Here is a 14,914-nt window from a genome sequence, read left to right as displayed (position 1 = left end):
AAATTTCACATCTAATTATACATAGAAAAGTCTTTAAAATGCATAAGAACTATGGCTTTTAAAACATAGGATAATAAAATTTATACAATATTTTATTCTGAGGAACTCACATTTTAGGAACTATTTAAGAATTGCTCCATGACACTGTCTTGTGGAATGTTCCCTAGCTCCTGGGACACTTTCATTAATAAATAAACATTAAAATGTACAACTGTTATTTGCACATGACATCAGAAATGTAGTCATGTGTCATAAATTATGTAAAAAAAAACTTTAGTCGCCATATATTTTAGAATATCCAACTGATAATTAGAAGATTTTCTTGAAATAGAATCAGACTTAATTAGTAAATTATATATTGTTGAAATATGAGAGGTAATGAAGTTTGAGAGTTCTAGCAAAAACTAATTTTTAAAAAACGAGGAAAAGAAAAGGGAATATCAACACAATGTCTAAGTGAATACCCACATTATAGAATTTAGCATTTTAAAACATTTAGATGTTGTTTATTACACTAGTTTGAGGCTCACTAGTTACCCTTTATAATATACAAAAATTACAGACAAATTTAAACACTTTCTCACCTAATGCTGTAGAAATCACGGCCTGGTGTTGTGTAACCCAAAAAGAACAGCCAAGATACCCACTTCTGGCCACGAAACAAGTCTGGTAAGTGTGCCTTTGCGTGGCCAAGTTGGAAACCCTCCCTGCATATGAGCAAAGCATTTTTGCATCTTTTTGGTGATTTTTTTTTCTCTAAGTGCCTTTCGGTTATAACAATCTGAGTTCAGCTTCCTGAGAAAAATACCCCGGTTTCCTTTCATTGCATCTAAGAAGCTAGAGAGTATGTTTAAACAGATATATTTTCTTTTTGTCTAACCTTGTCTGGAAGATATAGGAAAACTAATCTGCCTTATTTACATACGGCACAATCTATCCAGTATTCAAGGGTCTGTCAGAAACAGGAACCTTGTGCATTTCCATGGTAACCGATGGCATGCTGACAGTATCTGGCTTGTTGCAGCTTCGTCTAGGCAGGCCGGCAATTAATCAGCCATCTACATGCACAAAATTCTTTGTGAGTGAATGGCAGTGCCTCTGTATGCTGTCTGTGCTTTCACAATTCCGTATTCCTGCCGGGCAAAGTACTTTTTTGTCTCTTCTATTCATTTTCCGTAGCTCGCCAAAACGTGCTAGAAAAGAGAGTGGGGGCTGGGCAGGAAACACATCCACCTGTAATTTCAAAAATGACATTATTTCTTGCCAGCCTCAAATATGCCAGGGTGTGTTCCTTCCTTTTATTCTGCACCTCATAGTGAGTTTGCTTTTTATCTTTTCTCCCCCTGGTTTTTCTTAGGTTGTGCTTGATGGCCCTGTGTCTTGAGGTCCTTCATTGTCAGTCTAAGTAGGACACACCTACCCGAGCAGGTATGTGCATGAACCAGGGCAGGCCTGCGTGGTGCAGCTGGGGGCTTTTTATATCTCACATCTGCTTCTGTCCTCTGAGCTGCGTGGCACTGATGTTACTCCCATTCTGCAGACTGAGGGGCAGATAAATTGAACAATTGTTGGATCTGCATGGTGGGCTTGGGCTGAAGGCACCAGGTTGCTGGCCACGGTCCCAACGTGCACACACACACACACACACACATACACACATTGTGCAGTGTTTCATGGTGTAGGAATCAAGATCATTTCGCTCAGAAAGTCATCTTGTTGGTCTCTTCATTCATAGGCCTTCATTATCTAGAATTGGGTAGAGAGTGAGGTATCCACAGGCCTTTGGTGATTAGCAGAGAACTGGGTTTGGTTGTTCCTAGGGACCCTGACCAGGTCAAGTCTAGGGAGGCTCTCCTCTTCTTTCTCTGTGAGATGAACACAAAGATTTGATGATCTTGAAGGGTCCAGCCAGCAAAGAGATCCTGCGATTCTCCATTTTCTTTCCTGCAATGTTATTTTGGGGTAGTCAAAAATAAGGAGTAAGCAGAAATTAATATCCATGAGTTATTCAGTCATTTGTACTTGATAGATGACTGAATTGAATGGATTCCCTTTTTGAAATGGAAAAAAAAGGAAGGGTTGACAGCTGAGTGGATGACACATCTCAGTGGGTCAATGTTCATGGAAGCCAGATTTGGCCAGTTTCATTTGCACATACCAATCTCAAAAGTAATGTGTTCACCTCCAATTTCAACTGAAGCAGAGAGCCTAAAGAAGACTGTGCTACGGCCTGGTGTGTCAGTCTACTGATGCTTTCACAGGTGAGTTTCCAGGCTAAAGAAAGCAACGGGCAACAAAAATGTATCTGTGAAGTAGAGAACCAGAGACGAAAATGCATGTCAGTTTTCTGCTAGTCGTTTTATTGGTATGTGCTCACATGAATATGCACTTGTATGCTGCTGCCTTTCTGATTTGCTCTTCCCTAAATTGACTACTCCAGGATGAGTTCTGCTCCACACATGTTTTCTTTGAACTTCTCAGTTCCCCTTTAAAGCCTACACTCAGTTTGAACATGAATCCTGCTTCAGTTACAGGCAAAGAGGCTCCTTTTCCACAGTCGTCGCACCGCTCCACCCTCCTTCACTGGCTCAGAGGGTGACAATGCTCTAATAGCAACATCCCACCTGACAAAAGATGGATTTACAAGTTAGTTTATTGTAGTTTCCATTAGATTGATTTCCGTTGCCAAACTTTAGATATGTATGCTTTCCAAATGTAAATAAATATGACATTATGGATGCACAAGCATTTTCTTTAAAAGCTTAAGTAACCTTAAAGGATGACCTGAAAACAGAATAAAGCATATGGAGAAGGCTTTTAGAGAAAAATAAAAACAAAACAGGCTCTGGTACAACGTTTTCCCCCTTAAAGCAGCGGAGGAAGTAAGAGATAGACCTCCTGGCCCAGCTCTGAAAGAATATTGCATACAGTCTTTCCATTCACCCTCTCCGGCTTACTGGTCTACCCACTCAGTATCCAAGAATATGCCACACACATTGTAACCCACTTTGAAATAGCCTGTTTGTTATAGAACTTTCACGAGTATATTCAAAATTAAAATAATGCTATTCTTACAAATAAGCTCCCCCATTAAAAAAATGTATTTCTATAGGAAGCATATCATTTTATCACAGTAATCTGATAATATGTAGCCCCTCTAACTTTGTTTACAGTATTAGAAAAATCACCCTGAACCTTCTGTACCCAGACCAAGTGTTCTGTAAATAAATCTCTTCCCCTCAACTCTCTTTTCACTTTTTCATTTTATGTCCTTGGATATCTTTTATTTAAGGAGAATTTCCATTGTGCCATCCATCAGTCATTCAAACAAGTATTTACTGCCCTCCGTTTGGGGAGTGATAATAATCCAAGTTGTGGGGATATTCTCTATAATGGAAGTTTTCTACTTTAGTATCTAATTTTAATGTGAACATTTTGAATACATATATTAATGGATTGCTTTCCCATGTAACTATGTATCCCCTACGTTTCTCACTACCAAGACTGTACAGTAAAAAGCAACCATATTTAGTTCATAGCTTTGGTGTAATGAAATAAAATGTGTAGTTTACTCAACAATGGCTTAACATATGAAACACCTTGAACAGTGAAATTCAGAGAAAAGAGAGTGGAATGGGGCAAGGGGCAGAAAGAAGGAAACGGAGGGGTGATTCCATAAAGTGAGGGATCCCCTCAGGAGACGATGGATGTGTGTCAGAAAAGGGGCAACAGCATCCAACACCCATGAGGACACTGGAAATCATTAAAACACGTACTTCCTGTGATCTGGTGTGTGGCACGAAAATTAAATTTCAATAAGTCTGATTGTCAAATAAGATCTAATATTAAACTTAGAATGTCTCACCCTCAGTTCCAGACTGACTTCTCTGACACCACCATGCCAGCCCACGTCCGTCCCTCATGAGACCTCAATGAGATGGATGTCATTTGCAAATTGCAGAAAAATTAGGGTCTGTGGTCTGTCTCCCAGCTGTGTAAATACACTTGACACTGCTGAGCTGGGCACCTAAAAGACAGAGATAGTAAAATTTGAGTTGTGTAGGTTTTCATCACATTAAAAGTAAGAACGAGTGGTTTTTCCAGACCTCAGAATGGGCACAGGGGACGTTCTCAGTAGTTCTGTTGCAGCCTTGCCCTTGATATGCCATCAGGCTCTCAAAGTCCTTAGAACTTAATATGCATTGGATCAAACTGTATTGATCACCATATTTTCCACTTTTGACCTACAAAAATAGTGATTTCATATGATTCAAGCTAGCACTTAGGAAAATGTCATAATGTATCCATAGGGCAGCTTGCTTTTAGCTACGTCAAAAATCACTGCAGAGCACGCTTAACTGGGATCTTGTCTTTATTTTTCCTTTGTGTGTGTGTGTGTGTGTGTATGTGTGTGTGTAGCTGTGCATGTGTGTGCTTGTGTGGATATGAGGTTATGAGTATTCATGTCAGTGTTAGATATTTCTCAGGCATGGTATACCTTATTTTTTTAGCAACTCTCTGTGGAACTTGGGGCTTACAATTTAGCACAGGCTAGCTGGCCTCTGAGCTCCAGAGATCTGCCTGTCTGTGCTGGGATTACAAGTTAATAACACCATACCCCTATTCTCCCTTGGTTTTTTTTTTTGGGGGGGGTGTTGTGTTTTGTTTTGGTTTTGTTTTGCTTTTTTGTTGTTGCTGCTTTTGGAGAGAGGGTTTTTCTGTGTAGCCCTGACTGTCCTGGAGCTCACTCTGCAGACCAGGCTATCCTCAAACTCAGAGACCTGCCTGTCTCTGCCTCCCACATGCTGGGACTAAAGGCATGCACCACTGAGCCCAGCTTCCACACCCAGCTTTTCATGTGGATACTGGCAATGGAACTTGAGTGCTTGTGCTCTGCTTTAAGCACTGACAGATCCATCTCCTCAGCCACCCCACCTTTTTTCTTCTTGTTGAGTGTGTACTTGAGCAGCCAATTGCAATCATTCTGTTTGTAGAGACCTCTGGTTCTTCTGACCTTGGCTGTGATCTTCAGCTTTGTCTTCCTTCTCCCTGAAGTAGAACTGGAAGCCAGGATCATGGCCAGGCTTACATAAAATAAATTACACAAAAACCACATCATCGAGACTGGTACTGAGTCTAAGAAATAAAGTTTCCCTCTGCTAGTAACCTATGATTGTGTGGTTAGCTGGGCTCTTTGCTTCCCTCAAACATGTGTGACTTCTAACTGGCCACCGTCTACAGATGTCTTCTCTCTGCTTTCTCATCTGATCAGTGCTAGTTCAGAGGTTTTAGAGAACAATCTGGAAAAGTATAGAACCCTTCCCCCAGTTCTGAGATGCCAGTGACTCAACCAGTGACTCTGGTGACATATTTATCATGCCACGCTGCCTTGGCTCTGTGTTCCCACATGTTATTGGTCCAGGGAGGGAAAGTCAGTGTAAGCAATGTCCTAAGAATTAAGCATTTGCTCTTCTTTCCTTGAATGACTTCTCCTATTCTCATTCCTTGTCATCTACCTATCTGATTCCAGAGTAGACTTTAATCGACATGGACACCTCCACAATGTGACCTTCACTCATGCTCCCAAAGCCCCAGGGGGTTGGTAAGAAGGAACACTCACTAAGCTCAGCATCCCAGGGACAAAACCAGCACCTACAGGCCCTTGACTTCAGTCAATCATCGCCATGACAACTTAGATCACAGGCCCTAAACATCAGCTTTTAGAATCTAGAATGAGGTGAGGAGAGAAGAGAGAGCTCTACATGTCATTACAGTCCTTCCCTTTGGGTGTGGTGCTTACTGTCTGTGCTGCTATACAGCCAGCCATAGCCATTTCTGCCTTTACCTTCCATCCTCCTTTTACCCAAGTGCCTTTTCATTCATGAGATCACAAGTAAGAAGGTGGTTGGTTTTATGTGATATCTTTACATGGCTACTTGGCAAGATCAAAGCTTGGCAACCATCCCTCTTTCCCCATACACAGCATCCTACATAAAGCAAACCACAACTACAGACCTGCTAAGTCATTGAATTCTAAGGATTTTCTCAACCTGGTGTTTCTATTCAAATTAGATTTTCTAACTATAATTTACCTAAACTGGATCCTTCCACAGCATGAGAGTTAGACAGGCAGCCTCCACAGGCTCAGGGAAATCTATATTGGTTTAGTCTTCATCTCTACATATCTCCTGGTCACTAATTCAGGATCATAGGAACTTTAATGGGGAAGATGAGCTTCTTTCTCCTAAATGTGAGAAAAAAAAATGTGTCAATTGTATGAATAGGAAAATTGTGCCATCATGTCACTAACACAATAAGTTCTTTCCACACAAGACATAAGTGCAGTTCTTTCTGGGGAACTTAAAAGAACTGTTTCATTTTACATGAGATATGTGGTTGCAGGGTTTGTCCTCCTTGGTAGAGTTTCAGTTCCCTGAGAACAAGAATGTGTTGCTGCCATTTAGCTCTCTATGTATGCAGTTGTACTCACAGCAATAGGATGTGTGCCAAAAGAGGACAGAGAGGTCAGGGGAACCTTCCAGGAGATGTAATGAGAGATGCTCAAAGATTGGCAGTGGTTTGAGTTACAGATATGAAAGGTACATGTTTCTCACCGTGGATATTACGCTGACATTTTCTCATGTTCTAATCCTTTGAAAGCTGATGTTCTCTTAATAGCAGGTGTCTTCTCGATAGCAGGTTTTTTTTTTTAAAGTTGGAATTCAATAGACCTCCTTAGCCTAAAGCCAGTCTAAGAAAATGGAAAAAGCTGTAGCCATGTGAAAGGCAAATGCGGGAGGGCCTGGTAATTCTTCCCTCTGTAAAGAGTTAAACATCATTACAGTGGTATTGGCTGGAGAGACACTTGGACACAAGCTCATGGTAATAGAGCATCTAAAGAGGATCCGGGCTTGGTGAGAGAAAAGGAGTCCTGTTTACATCTATCTACAAAGCGATTGAGGATACAAGGAACTTAGACACAAATTATAGACTGAAGGCTGAGCCCTGTGTAATGAGCCTTGGTACTAAATGGATTTGGGCATTACCGTCAGCTCTGCCACCACCCCACCCCACCCCCAGCTGGTGACTTAGGATAAATCATTAAGCTTACAACAATGTTGTGGTAAGATGAAGCAATGGTCACTCCACAGGCTTTTTGTAACAGATAAATTTAAACAATATTTGCAAAGGGGACTGTTGCTGACTCTAAAAGCCTGGTAGCCATTCTTCGTCTGACTTATCCAAATTAAATCTTGATTTTTTTTTCCACTATAGGAAGACACCCAATCCTTAGCTCATGTGCCAGATTTGGGCATCTCCACATCTGGAAGCAGATGTTTAAATAGAATAGTAGCAACCGAAGGAATGTGGCAGCAATGCAGAATTTATTCAGCCTGTAGAATCAAGCCTTGAGCTGTGAGGCTCAGAATCTCCACTTCTGTAAAATGAATAAAGCAATTTATTCACTTATTTTGCCTGTGCTTTTCCCACATTGACTGAGGATTCAAGAACTGGCTGATGGCTCAGACGCAGATCACCTTAGTTCAAAGTCTATTTGGGGAGGCAGTTGAGCCAGTCCCTATGACTGGGAAAGGCTGTGGAGGAAGCAGCCGAAGGAATAAGAAACCAAGTTGTTTGTCACTAGGTGCTTAGTTAGAAATAGCATAAGCCAGCTTCTTCCAATTAGGGCCAACTCTGCTGGAGCCCCTCTTCTGCTGCTCACCAGCTTGGTGGTCTGAACAGGGTCTGTCTCTCAACTCCCTAACCCCCTTAAGTAGCTCTGGCCTGAATTAAGTACTTACCGCTTGTTGAGTGCATGCTACAGAGAGTGACCTCAGGCATTTGTTTCATTTTCTTGTGCTGTTGTCCCTTATAGCTGTGGGTGTAAGTACATAGTGCATAATAAGTGATGGTGTTCTCCACCATTAGCCAGGATGTATGTGTTGCTATCCCCCAGCTGCTCAGAAGACTGGCACACCACCTGTCATCTTCACTGTTCCCTCCCCTGCTTCATCCATCCCCTGTCAGGTAATCTAGAAAAACATGACTTTTACAACTTGTTCCCTGGTTCGGATGATGAATGAGATGGGTTAAATCATTCAATTCTCTCAATGGCCCCCACATGTTGATGCTGAATGAAAAAAGGTGTCTGATAAATTGTTTGTTGTCATTAAAGTTTATGTCTCATACGGGTTTGATGTCTCTCCCCCACACCTCACTCATTGTCCAACACACAAAAATAAGTCTTACAAAGGATGCTCCACAATTGTTGAGGCTGTCTGGTGCCTTGCCCACTGTATAACGTCATTAGATGGGATGCCTTGCTTGATATGAAGCTGGGCTTCACTTGCATCTTTCCTCAGTCCTCAGCATGGCTCCTCCCACTTCGCTCCACAGCCACAGCTTCTTTGCGGCAGCGGAGACCCAGTTTTGAATCTCCTGTGATCCCAATTTTAAAATAGCCATCCAATGCCAAAAATGTACTTGTGAATCACAGTATCACACACATATAAACTTTGAACAATACAATTTATCTGACATATAAATTTTTTAAGTTGTACAAAATTATGCATATATAATAATGGGGAGGTTGAATTATGAACATAGAAACCCAGACTCATCGCATCTTTGTGTTCTTCTGTCTAGGCACAGTCTCTTCTTAGGCCCCATGCTATTTATGTCCACTTCATAGTGGACGGACTGACAGCTAATAATTGAACAATGGTGGATGGATTGGTGGGGTGGACAAATAGGTGAGTGGGTGGATGGATGGGTAGATGGATGGATGGATGGATGGATGGATGGATGGATGGATGTGTCTATGAGTGGGTGAATAGATGGATGGATAAATTGATTGATGGATGGATGGATGGATGGATGGATGGATGGATGGATGTGTCTATGAGTGGGTGAATAGATGGATGGATAAATTGATGGATGAATGGATTGATGGATGGATGGATGGATGGATGGATGGATGGATGTGTCTATGAGTGGGTGAATAGATGGATGGATAAATTGATTGATGGATGGATGGTGGATGGATTGATGGTTGGGTGTGTCAGTGGGTGGGTGGGTGGATGGATGGATAGATGGATGGGTAGAATACATTTGAACATACAGTAAAATCCACTAAGTGTAAAATGCATTGCTAGTTACTTGATAGATAAATCCGCTTTCTGTGGCTGTGACAAATACCAGGTAAACTTTGGAGAGGAAACACTTGTTTAAGCCTCAGTCCTTGATCACTGACCTCTGGCCCTGTTATGTCAACAAGCACAACATGTAGGGGATGAGACTCCTTCCTCATCCCTGGGATGCTGGGGCCTGAGAAGGAGGAAGGACAGAGTCCCAATGTTTCTTCAAGAGCAAATTATTTCAAGGTTATACCTTGTTTTCTCTTTGAAATACAAATAGAGGACCAGTTGTGATAGCACACAAGAACCTGGTTACTGAGGAAAGTGCTGGAGTAGTTTGCAACACCTGCCCAAGAATTCTAAGCATAGGTCAATGGGCCCACTCTGCCAGGAAATGGGCAGTGCACAGACTGGCACAGAAGGGAGTATGTCACAGTGAGCTACTATGGCCAGAGATTCCATTACTATGGGCATCCATGGTCTCAGCTGATTCCACCATGCTCAGCATGGAACTCAACACAAGAGGCTGACCTACGGCTAGGTATTATGAGGAATGAATGGCAGGTCCTGGCAAAAGTCAGCCTGAAATTGCCAAGAACTACACTGCCTGGCAGGGGAGGCTCTTGCCAACTTGGGCCACCAAGCACCTGAGACGCCATCACTGGGAAAGAGGATGATTCTCTGAGGGGGCAGGGAGATGTCCTTGGTTTTGGTCTTGGTCTTGGTCTTGGTCTTGGTCTTGGTCTTGGTCTTGGTCTTGGTCTTGGTCTTGGTCTTGGTCTTAGTCTTGGTCTTGGTCTTGGCTGCTGTTTGTCTGAGACAGGGTTTTTTTTGTGTAGCCCTGGCTATCCTAGAACTAACCAGGCTGTCTTCAAATTCCGTGAGCCACCTGCCTCTGCCTCCTGAGTACTGAATTAAAGGTGAGTCACCACAGCTGACCAAGGTGCTGATTCTGAATACCTAGCAAGTTAATTTACACTCCAAACTAGATCCAATGGAAAACTTTTAAATGTCTGGAATAAATTGATTGCTCATTTCTTAAGATACGCTATACATGTAAAATATATACTGATTTTGAAGATTTAGCCAGGAAAAATACAATACCTCATTATACTTTATTCTGATTACATATGAAGATTGTATATTTGGGCCAGGCATGGTAGCACTAGGAAGGCTGAGGCAGGTAGATTGCTGAGTTGAAGCCAGCCTGGTTCTCTGAATCCAAGACTGTGTGAGCCATTTCCTCTTCTGTTGTGAACATTCTACTAGCAGCTCTCATTTTAATTCAAAATATCAAACTTTAAAACATAGCTGTAAGCATCAAGTTATTTTAGCCCTTTCATAACCATTCAGTAAGTACAAAATGAACTGAAAGGGCAAACTTCCTGTCTTGCTTGGCCTTCTTTCATATACAACCCAGGACCCCCTGCTCAGAAGACAGTGTGGGAAGGTCTGGGAAGAGGCTTTGATGACTATGCTGTTCATCTGTACTGCAGTGTAATCTCTCCATCCACTTCGCTGATGGTTAGAAAAACACGTTAAGGAAGGTGACCATCAACTCCTGGCTTACTTCTTAGGAAACCCACCTTCATTTCTGAGTCTCTTGTCTCAGGTGTCAAGTGATATGATACCACACACATTACTGGAGTGTCGACCTTTGTGCTGACAGTCATGATATTGGCTGCTATGTGCTGAACCTGTTCGGTTTTGCATCTGAAAACAAACAAACAGAAGGCTTGCGGCTAATCCTACTGCAAACTGCAATGAAAACTGTAAATGGGCCACAAATCATATTGAGCTTACTATGATGCATGTAATCAGTCCTCCGTGCCCCCCCCCCAGTGCTTGCCACACATACACCTTTCATACTGTCTTCAGTTATTTTCTCCCCTACATCCTCCAAAGGGTTCATGTTTTCTCATATGAACATTTTCTCCATACTTAGACCTTTCTTTTTCTAAGATAAGTAATCTTACCACCTCTCACCCACAGCAGGCATTACACCCCTGAGCGCACTGGGTACACTCTGTGCTTGTCCACACGATCCAGAACACGGGGACAAACCTACTAGTTAGGAGCGACTTAAACACACATCAGCAGCTGTAACTATTCTCTTTGAAAGGGATCCATTTTTGTCCTTTTCAATGAGCCTCAGAAAAGAGCTTTGCCCCTCCATGTCCGCTGGTCCCAGCCCTGAAATTTATTCCCTAGGTGACTTCTGGGATGCAGTCAAATTGCTGCTGTGTACTGTGCTCTTGGCTCAACTTTCTGGGACAAGAATTCAGTCCTTTCTTCAAACTCCATAATTTTTTCTGCGTCTTAAAGTTTCGTCCCATTTCACTGAAATGTATTCCCTCTGCATGGAGGCTTTCTACTCCCTGTGGTTTATCTTTTGAAGGAGAAATTTCCCATTTTCTAATTTTTAAAAATTACACATTTATTCTGTGTGTATGCTTAATTTCTGTTTAATTTTTCTTCTTTTCTTTTCTTTTTACATATGTATGGGTATTTCGCCTGCATGTATGTCTGTTTACTACAAATGTGCCTAGTGCTGGAGGAGGCCAGGAGAAGGTGTCAGATCCCTTGGACCAGATATACAGTTGTAAGCCATCATGTGGGTACAGGAAAGCCCAGTGCTCTGGAAGAGCAGCAAGAACCCTTAATGGCTGAGTCCTTTCTCCAGCGCAGAGCCATTTCTTCAGAGGAGGCACTCCAGGGAGCTTAGAACAGGAGCACTCCAGTGGAGTTGAATCATTTACACAGGGCCAGCTACATACCCCCAGGAGACTTAAAAGATATTAGTTAGAGTCTCAAGACACTAACAAGGGCACAATGTTCAGCAGGTAAGGTTCTGGGGACAGCATGGACCGCACACTGTGAGCAGTCATCTGACATTGATACAAACAGAATCAGCTCAGCTCATCAACCTGGCTGCCTTTGGCAATCTATTCAATAGGCTTTTATTAGATACACATATGATTAATCTAGGATGTTGAGTAATCCAATTACCTTATAGATTTTCTTGTATAGGGGAGATGAGGGTAAAGGCTCCCGCTGCTCCTCAGGTGCCTGCTGTGCACCTTGTTTTTAACTCATAGTCTCTCACTAGTGTGAAATTCACCTGTAGTCTAGGCTGGTTGTCCAAAGAGATCCAGCTGTCTCTGCTTCCCGGTGCTGGGATTATAAGTCTGCACCTTTCTGCTTGGCCTTTTAATATGAGCACTGCACTCATGTGGCCCTGATTGTGAGGCTAGCACACTGCCAACTGAGCATTCCCACAGAGCATCCCTGCAGAGCCTCTCTACAGTCCCTTTGTGTGCATTTTCTGACATGTTTTATTTTCCAGCCAATATTGCTTTGACTTTGCATCATTAAGATTAATTGAACTTTTACGGAAAGCAGAATTCTCATGTGGTCATATTATAAAGGTGGCATTGAACTAGAACTTACATTTACCTTGATTTCGTTTGTTAATATGTACATTTATAATGTTGAGAGTTTTAACGTCTAAAACACCAGATAGGCATAAACACGGGAGCGAGTAGTCTCGTGAAATCTTGGACCAATTTCCTGCATGTTTGGGGGCAGCCTGCGGTATCTCAATTGATTGTAAAATATATTGAATGCTAATCTGATGGCATCATTACAGGGCCTTGTGTTTTTGCATGCATATTTTCGGACCTTTCTCCTCCTCCACCTCAGCTAGCCACCACTTAGCCCGGCAGGGAGCTGAGTTTCTCTGCTTATCTGCTAGGCTAGGGAAGAGGAGTGGTGTTGATTTTGCTGTATGTGGCCAATTATCTTGACCTTTATGATAGATCCGGCTGTGGAGGGACCAGGAAGCCGAGTTTCCCTCCTGTTTCCATCTCCTCCTCAGAGCGAGGCACACAGCGATCATGACGGTTTGTGGTCTTGTATTCCACTCCCCGGCAATGCACATCTTGAGACACCGTGATTAGCATCCCTAATTCCTAAAAATTGACTTGCCTTGTTATAACTAGAGAGCTGTCGCCTAAAAATACTTCCCCTGCTGTTGGAAAGGGTATTATTTTAGTGCCCTGGGGATAGGAAAAGTTTTCAACCCACCAGTGCAGGGATTAGTTTTATTTTAAAGTATTTAAAGTATTTTAGATAACTTAGCTAAGAATGAGCCAAGTTCATCAGCCTCCCAGGAACCGTTACAGCCGTATTCTAAATCCTTATCTGACAACAACCTGTTAAAAATGCACATAGCCGGGCTGGTGAGCCGGCTCAGCGAGTAAAAGGTGCTTGCTGCCAACCTGGGTGACCTGAGTTTGATCCCCTGGAACCAGTGTGAAAAGAATGTGAGTCATGACAGTTACACTGTTCTTCACAGTACACATACATACACACACACACATGAAAAAAATAATGCATATCACCTTCTATATTTGCCCACCAAGCTCAGACTCTTGAACATATCAGCGTGCCTCTGCATCTAACAGATATGGAGGATAGTTTCATTTGCACAAATAACTTTGAATTTGAGTAGGATTTCTGCCTGAATCATCTTGACTTAATCTCTCATCTGCTGACCCTGCGTTTCATGTCCCTGACCACAATGCAAATAAAGACACTTCTCTTTCCTAATTGAATGTTCATAATTGCTTACAATAACTCTAGAGGGATGCACAATTTTGTGACTCCCTCAGACCCAGATTAAGATTTTAATTTCAGGAGACTCTTTCCTTTAGGCGGTCTCTATTCATTTGTTTTTCACCATCGAACAAGTTAGACTAGCTTTTGTCTAGACATGGAGTGAATGCCATAGCTGGTATGTTGAGTAGGTTTTGCTAAAATGATAAGAACATTGAATCGGGGTAGAAGAGATGGTTCAGTGAGTAAACTGCTTGCCATGCAAGGATGAGGACTTCAGTTTGATCTCAGAATCTTTATAAAGAGGGGGAAAAAGGCCAGGCATAGTGGTATGCACTTGTAACCCCAAGGATGCTGGGATGAAGCACGGGGTTTCCTGGAAAAGTGAATTCTGCGATGGTGAGACATTGTTAAAATTTTAAAAATAAAATAAAAATTGTGACCAGCTCCTGAGAAATGACACCGTTTTCCTCACTCCTACACATATGCACATGTTCGTCTGTACACACATGATCACATGAACATAGAGACATACACCACTCAATGAGCTGCCAAATTCTCTTAACACAGTTATGTAAGCCTCTCAGGGCTCACTGGCACACTCAGTCTTTCTTACACTCATTCTTACTTACATTCAGCCTTACTTACATTCAGGCTTACTTTGTGAGCATGTGAGGTGGAGCTATAGAGCTAGAATGTATGAAGGAGCCCATCTACCCAGACGCCATCAATAAAAGCTGATGTCAGAGCTTTCATGAGTGATACCCCCTTTCCCAAGTCCCAAGTCCATTTTTTTGTTGTTTGTTTGTGTTTAAGGGAAAACTTAGACACAACAAAAATGACTATAATGGGTGAAACGGTAGCCAACCTTGTGTTCTCATTGGCAGAGGAGCCACCTGTCTCGACAGTAGCTCTGACCACTAGTTCTTGATGCAAGCTGCTGACTTCCTGGTTGTACCCATAAACCATCATCAGGTCACATGACACAGCAGAAGTTTTGGTCACCACGCTGATAGTTCTATAGGTTTAGGTCAGTATGTATAGACATACACAGGTACCAGTTAGAGACAGGTAGTATGGTAGAAGAGACCAGCTCCCCCCCTCCTCAATTCTCTCTCTCTCTCTCTCTCTCTCTCTCTCTCTCTCTCTCTCTCTCTCTC

General features: G+C 42.3%; 1 long non-coding RNA gene across 16 annotated transcripts in view; it reads left to right on the top strand.

Moving 5' to 3' along the window:
• LOC115030650 (uncharacterized) overlaps positions 1–14,914 on the top strand; it is a 614,991-nt gene that overhangs the window by 332,956 nt on the left and 267,121 nt on the right. For 12 of the 16 annotated variants that reach the window (XR_015046772.1, XR_015046780.1, XR_015046769.1 and 9 more), the window contains exon 3: positions 1,358–1,428. The exons of the other annotated variants lie outside the window; for them this stretch is intronic. This is a non-coding gene — a long non-coding RNA (uncharacterized LOC115030650). The remainder of the gene's footprint in view (positions 1–1,357; positions 1,429–14,914) is intronic. 16 annotated transcript variants of the gene reach the window in all.

This window comes from Mus caroli, unplaced genomic scaffold (assembly GCF_978045245.1).
Source record: "Mus caroli unplaced genomic scaffold, Mus_caroli_1 scaffold_3, whole genome shotgun sequence".
Lineage (NCBI taxonomy): Eukaryota > Metazoa > Chordata > Mammalia > Rodentia > Muridae > Mus > Mus caroli.
This window is presented reverse-complemented; position numbering and strand designations above follow the sequence as displayed.